Source organism: Benincasa hispida, chromosome 1, assembly GCF_009727055.1.
Source record: "Benincasa hispida cultivar B227 chromosome 1, ASM972705v1, whole genome shotgun sequence".
Classification (NCBI taxonomy): Eukaryota; Viridiplantae; Streptophyta; class Magnoliopsida; order Cucurbitales; family Cucurbitaceae; genus Benincasa; species Benincasa hispida.
This window is the reverse complement of record NC_052349.1, coordinates 56,774,615-56,782,373: the sequence shown is the minus strand read 5'-3', so window position 1 is coordinate 56,782,373 and position 7,759 is coordinate 56,774,615. Positions and strand designations below refer to the sequence as shown.

Genomic DNA, 7,759 nt, shown 5'->3' with positions numbered 1-7,759 from the left:
CCCCTGAGGGTGATATATTTACTACACGCTTTATTGATTATCATTTTAATGAGACAAAATTTCTAACATTAGAAGGAGGAGTTAAGAAATTGAAAAAAGAAATTTCCATGGAATGCATCATTATTGTCTTATTTAGATCCCCGTACAGATCAATGTTCATTTGCAAAATATAACAAATCAATTACCATATGCATTTATAGATGCAAAGAAAGTAACTAAGTCACATATACCAGCTGCAAATGTTCCATAAAAAATTGATATCCCAATACAACAAGTTGTCACTAATGAATCTGGAACACGCCAGAAGCATGACAGACTAGTGAGTTCCAAAGATAAAAATTCTCGAAAACGAAAAATAAGTCAAAAATACTTTGTTGAGGATGTAAATACCTATGAAGAAATCCTTGACATGACTAGTGAGGAAAGTGAAAAATCTAAAGATAATAATGAGATTTCAATAAACTATGTTATGACAGGAAAAAGATGGAATTAGTTATTCACAAAATTTTTGCGTATAGTGTTGCTCTTGATATTATATCTGACAATGAGGATCATGAACTAAAATTTGTTGAAAAATGTCGACATAGAAAAGATTGACTTAAGTGGAAAGAAGCAATCGAGGCAGAATTAAACTCACTTTCAAACGACAGGTTTTTGGATCAGTAGTCGAACACCAGAAGGTTTCAAACTTATGGGATACAAATGGGTATTTGTGAGAAAAAGAAATGAAAATAATGAGGTCACAAGATACAAAGAAAGACTAGTTGCATAAGGTTTTCCACAAAGACCTAGTATTGATTATGATGAGACATATTCTCCAGTGGTGAATGCCATTATACCAGGATGTTTAACTAGTTTAACTGTGTATAAAAGTATGGATATGCATCTTATAGATGTAGTCACAACATATTTATATGGATCTCTTGATAATGATATTTATATGAGAATCTCAAAAGGATTGAAGGTACCTAAAACATATATATCAAATTTTTGGGAATGATATTCAATAAAATTACAGAGATCACTATATGGATTTAAACAATCAGGACGGATGTGGTACAATTGCCTGAGTGGATATTTATTAAAAGAAGGATATCAAAATAATCCAATATATCCGTGTGTTTTTATAAAGAAATCACAATAAGGATTTTCTATTATAATTGTATATGTTGATGACTTGCATATAATTGGATCTCTTGAGGAGCTTTGAATATCTTAAGAAAGAATTTGGGATGAAAGATCTCGGAAAAACAAAATTTTGCCTTGGTTTGTAAATTGAGCATTTTTGTAAACGACCCTACCCTTTTAGGACTTAAGTTAGGCCGTTACTAAATATATGCATGCATGAAACTTAAAATGACACTCTTTTATGGTGAAGTAAATGCTAAATAAATAAGGTAAGTTCAAAAGTCCTTTATTAAATGTAAACATTAAAGACGATAAGAGAGTACCCATAAATCATAAATGTTAATAAATAAGTCTGAAAACAATCCTTAATAGTAGGTTTCAAATATCAAAACTGAAAATTAAGTAAAACATGAAAGGAATTCTAAGTCTCATGAGTGGAAGCATTAAAACTAGTCCTAGTGGCTCGATCACGAATTCCGCTTGTCCATCGTCGTTGCATCTCTGCCTTTACCTGAAACAACAATATGAGAAATAATGAGTATAAAATACTCAGTAAGTAACCCCACTACTGGGGTCAGGTTAAGCATCTATGTCCTCTAGATGCTTACTTTTGGTGGAACATATAAACTGCCCTAGTCCTCATGGGACACATACATGAAAAACTGATTTCTATCCTACTGTAGCTAAATATGCACACTAGTTTTTGTGAATCCCGAAGGAAACATAAACCGGTGAATCCTGAAGGAGACACAATCTAGTGAATCCCAAAGGAAACACAATCAGGTGAATCCCGAAGGAAGGAAACACAATCTGGTGAATCCCGAAGAAAACACAATATCTGGTAGGCATTCTAACTAATCAGTAAAATCACTATCATAGTTTCGACATCATAATTATCACAATATGGTTCTATGACATATATATATGCTTCAACATCATGGCTTTACAATCTACATACATGCCTCAATATCCACAGATCACATACAACCTCATAGAATCAAATATCATCTCATGTTAGCATTCAAGTATCTATGTGCACAAATAAATCTTTTAGATCCTCAATCATGAACATACATCGGTTATACTAAACTATCAGTCCATCATGCCATCGTTCTGTCATACTATTCATCTATCATACTAAATACATCTAGTGCCTGGCCTGTGGGCAGTTCCAGTAGTAAGATTACTTACCTTAAATTTGGTCACAATTTAATCCAAGTAATTAACCCTCTTACAACTCTTGGAAGACTTTGAACCCACCCTATAACATACATTACAAATATTAATTTAGCACCCCTGGTCCAAGTTCTAAACTCACCTTTGGGGTCTAAATCCAATTAACCAAATTATTTAAAGATCTTCAATTTAACCTTACCTAAATCGAAAATCCGCAGATAATATCAGACAGCCAACGAAACCAGCAACTCCAAGTAAGACCACATAAGAACGCAACCAAGTTTTAAAATTAAAACCAAGGCCTAATCACACATACTCGAAATATTGGAAAAAATCCGGGTAAACTCACCCAAGGTGTGTTATGAGGCACACCAAATCTACTAAACAATTCCAACTGGCGACACCTTAATACCTTCAAGAACATGAATCCAAAGTTGATACATCCTCAATCGATTGGTGCCAAAAGTAAATGAGCAGTTATTAATCAATTGAAAACAACCTCAAACAACAGAAATCATACCCAAGTTGATAAATCCGATGACAACACAAGCAACGACGGTAGCGACAAGAGGAATCCGACACAGAACTGGTCGATTGAAGGAGAGGAGCGGCACTGGCGGCGGCGGCTCCGGTGCAGATGAGTCTGGAGCGGCGCTGGTCGGTTCGTGGGCGACGCACAGAGGAGCAGCTATAGAGGCCTGCCATAGAGCTCGGATGGAGGTGGTCTGGAGCGGAGCTCGGGCGGTTCGTGGGCGATGCGTAGAGGAACGACTGTGGAGGCCTGCTACAGAGCTCGGGCGGAGGCGACGATTGGCGATCTGGTCGGGCTGAGGAGGACGACGGTTGGGTAAAAAAAAAACGAAGGGGGGTTTGGTCACGCATGAGGGAGAAGCGAATTTGGGGGAGGGTTATAAAATAATAATAAACTAAAAAGGAAATAAATATAAATTATATTTTATTCTTTTCTTTATTCTACTTTATACTATTAAATTCCTTGCTTCCCAAAATGAAATTAATTTCTGTCATTAATTAAATTCTCGCACTTACACTTGAAATCCAAAATTCCAAAAATACTCTCCAATAATAAAAATTACTGAAATTACATTAATACTAAAAAAAATACGGGGTGTTACAAATTTGCAGATGGAATATTTATTCACCAGTCAACTTATACAGGAAAAATTTCGAAAAGATTTTATATGGACAAAACACATCCATTAAATATTCCAATGGAAGTCTATTCATTGGATATAAAGAAAGATATATTTCGACCTTGAGAAGATAATGAAAAACTTTTTGGTCCTGAAATACCATATCTTAGTGTAATTGGTGCACTTATATATCTTACTAATAATACAAGATATTGCATTTTTAGTAAATTTATTAGCAAGATATAGTTCTTTTCCAACAAAAAGACGTTGGAACGGAATTAAGCATATACTTCGTTATCTTTGAGGAACAATCGATTTGAGTTTATTTTATTCAAATAAATCAAATTTTGATCTAGTTGGTTATGCAGATTTTGGATATTTATCTGATCCACACAAAACTAGATCTCAAACAGGTTATCTATTCACATATGGAGAAACTACTATATCATGGCAATCGGCGAAACATACCATAACAGCCACTTCCTCAAACCATGTTAAAATTCTTGCAATTCACGATGCTAGTCGAGAATGTATATGGCTAAGGTCAATGACTCAACACATTCGTGAAACGTGTGGCTTGTCTTCTAATAAACATCTTCCAACAATATTATACGAAGACAACACAGCTTACATAGCCCAAATCAAAAGAGAATTTATTAAAGGAGATAGAACAAAGCATATTTCAACGAAGTTTTTCTACACCAAATTCTATAATTTTTTAGATAGTAATTTTTTTTCAAAAAAAAAATATATTAGAGCTAAAAGAATAATGTTTTAAGATATACTTTTCTAATTGGAATTTCTAGAGAAAACAATAAAAATGTTATAGGTATTCTAAATCAAATTAAAAACCCTTTTTAGTTATTTTGAATAAGGGACGGTTTTAGACAGTTAGACCATGTTTACTAATACATAATCAAAATTAGACCACGGAATGAGTTTCCATTCATATATCAATCATAATAGACCTCAATCGCAAAGAAAATTGAATTGCTTTGAATCCATTTACATAGGTAGTTTATAATCATAATTTGATTTCTATTGAGGATATTTACATTGGCATTGTAATGGAATAGAAAATGTGTGACTACTATACTACTACGACCATTTAGAAAAATATATAGATCGATTGGTAAATAAAACAACAGAACGTAATGGACCAAAAAAACAAAAAAAAAAAAAAAAACAAAGAAAGAAAAGAAAGTGTATTGTAATCGTTATATATATCGGTATCAATAATCAACATCATCTTATCGATAATGGTATATGGAAATTTATATACCTATTGATACCGATTTAAAGGCAACCAAAATTTTATGAACGATAATTAATGATGTGCGGGAGTAAAATTTGGAAACTTCGTAGAGGTTCGTAGAAAAAAGAGTAATGGTCCCACATGATAATTAATGGTAATAAGATTGATCACCTTGTCCTTTAAAATCGGATTACAAATTTCGTTGTGGGTCTCAAAATTCATTACGATTATAGAATGTTAGTAAATATTGATGAACATAACTACTAGCCTCACTTTTTATATTATCCTCGATTCATTCTGTTTACGACCTAGTAAATATGGCCTTAATGTTATTATAGTTTTAAAGAAACTGAAAGAGAAATTATGAGGATTGGACTTCCATTTTGATAAATATTTAAAAAAAAGAGAAATTGCATAAAATGACCGGAAGGGAAGTTCTAGTTGGATAAATAGCTTTTTTAAATCTTTAAGATTTATAACCAATGTTTTGGGAAAGACCCCATCTCCCTACTTAAATTTTTTATTTTTTCTCTGATCTTCAAAAGGTATCCCTCCCCTAACCATCCTTAAAAAATCTCTCAATTTCTATGCTTTAAATTCGATATCTACCTTTTAATGATTTTTTCAATTATCTCTCTTAGATTTTATTTAGATTTCCATAAATCTCTACACATATTGATTGACACATTTCAAGGAGTTCATCTATAAGAAACAAAGGGCGGAAATTATCAAATTTAATCCGATTGAAGGGACTAGAAAAAGCTCATATTTGAAAAATTATATAAAATGATGAGATGAAGAATAGGAACTTCTTGGAGGAAGAAAAAGGAAGTCATTTGTGAGGGTGAAGAAAAAATAGCGGTGATTTTGAAGGGATTGGGAAAAACATTTGACAAAACAAGATTTCCATTAGGATAAAGGATTGACATTTTGAAGTGATTGCAAACTTTGTTGTTCAATTGTGGACGTTGGTTCCAATATCTCAAACATGAAAGCATCCGTTTGGCTTTGCACATGTCATAACAATTATCTTAGCATAACGATAATGGTCTTCGCCTGAAGATTATTGAAGATTGAGAGCAACTGTCTTCAAATACAAGGTCTTTTGTGCATAATTTTATTTCCTGAAGTTGTTTTCTGGTCAAGTTAGTACAAAATATCTTGTGACTCGAGTTAAGATTTTAATTTTTAGTATATAGACGTATTTGCATACTCAATTTGATGAGGATTTTAGATATTACAAGGTATTTGTTGTTGGGTCTTATGCCCTAAAACTCATAGATAGTATATGTAAATAATTGATTGTCATCAATAAAGAGTTATCAATATTATTTCAATAAGTGTTATTGATTATGTTGTATACTTTTTGTCTTAATAACACTAAATCCAATAAACTAACATTTTATGATGTCTTATGAGTCTTGAACTGTATATGGAGACATACAGTGATTAATATTCAAGATACAACCTAAAGGGTTTATAGTATAGAGATAAGGCTGTGTACCTTATCTTGGTGACACCATGAATACGACCCATTTTGTATCGATTACACACACAATGATCCAACGCGTTCATGTAGGTGACATGTAAGTGGGGTTATTCTATGAAATGAGTTTGTATAAGATCGAACCGTGAAATAGTAACCACTAGATGTAACACCGTGACTAGTTAGGTTTCTATTTCAATAGGATGACCTACACAACTTAGTCTTAATCCTGAGTGTATTATGAACTTCTGTTCATGAGGGATTGTTCTTTCATTTGTATGGGTGAGAGTGACCAGTTTTATGACTTAATAAGCCTACCATTTTCGGATAAAATTGAGTGGGGAGCTGGAAACATAATAATACAAGATGAATTTCACTCATTCCTGACTTTAGGGTAAGGAGATGAGTGTCCCTTAAGTGGTGTCTCCAGGACTTGAACAAAGATCCATACCTTCTCACTGGCTCGAGAAGAGTTTCTATTTAATGGTTGGACTATAAAGAGGTTGTTCATTACATAGCACTGGTACTTAAAGATACAGAGGTAATCCAAGAGTAAGATTATTTGACCCAAATGGTGTTACAAACACTCGTGAATGACTAACTTGCTATTATTGGTCTATATTCAGGGATACAGAAATATATCTACAGTGAGAAGAGTGCAACTGTTGGTCTTTAGTGAAGTGTACCCACAGTTAATGAATATTAATTAATTTGGCTAATGAGCTCAGTCAATTAATCTCATATCGTTGGAGCTTCTGATCTGTAGGTCCACGAGGTCCGTTCCTAGCTCGTAAAGAGAATATAGGTAACTATGTCTTGAATTGAGTTTGAAATGTTCGAATTCACTTAGAAAAATAATATAATGTATAATGATGCATTATAATATAAAGTTTATATTTTATTTAAACTTTATAATATAAATCTAATTTTGGATATGATTCAAAATTAATTTATGGAGAATTAAATATATTTGAAAAAGTTCAAATATTAATATAATATGAATTAGATTCACATTAAAACTTTTGACTAAAAATAATGTGTATTTGATACACATTAAAACTATAGGTTATGAGAAAAATACAATTGATTATGATTCAATATAGAAAAAAAATTAAATATTTGATATTTAATTTGGTAATATTTAATTGGAGAATTAAATAATTATTTATTTTAATTAATTTAATTAAATTAATTGAACTATACTTATAGGGTATGTGAGAGATGTTTCATTTAATATGATTTAAATGAGATCATTAATTAAATTTATTAAACAGATAAATCCAATGTAGGGGAGTTATCTGAAACGTGGATGATCCCATATTTCTTTCTCTCTCTTGTGATCAAAAGGCACTGTGTGATTTTGATCACACACAAAACACAACATATAGAACAGTTCTATACTTTTTTGCCTTTCAAATTCTCCTACCCCTTCCCCAATTATCAGTTGGTTCCCACAAACCAAAGTCCTCAAAGATTCTCAGAGAATAAGATTGTAACCTTTTGGCGGTATTGGTTTCAATCAATTGGAGAATTGGTGAATTCAATCGAGGTTTCTACAAAGGT

The 7,759-nt window shown here is 32.4% G+C and overlaps 1 long non-coding RNA gene across 1 annotated transcript; it reads right to left on the bottom strand.

Annotated features, from left to right (window-relative positions):
• Window positions 1–1,398: 1,398 nt before the first annotated feature.
• LOC120091503 lies at window positions 1,399–3,199 on the bottom strand. The gene is made up of 2 exons (XR_005485726.1): window positions 2,825–3,199; window positions 1,399–1,639 (listed from the first exon to the last, which is right to left on the bottom strand). It is a non-coding gene; the product is annotated as an uncharacterized LOC120091503 (long non-coding RNA).
• Window positions 3,200–7,759: the final 4,560 nt, after the last annotated feature.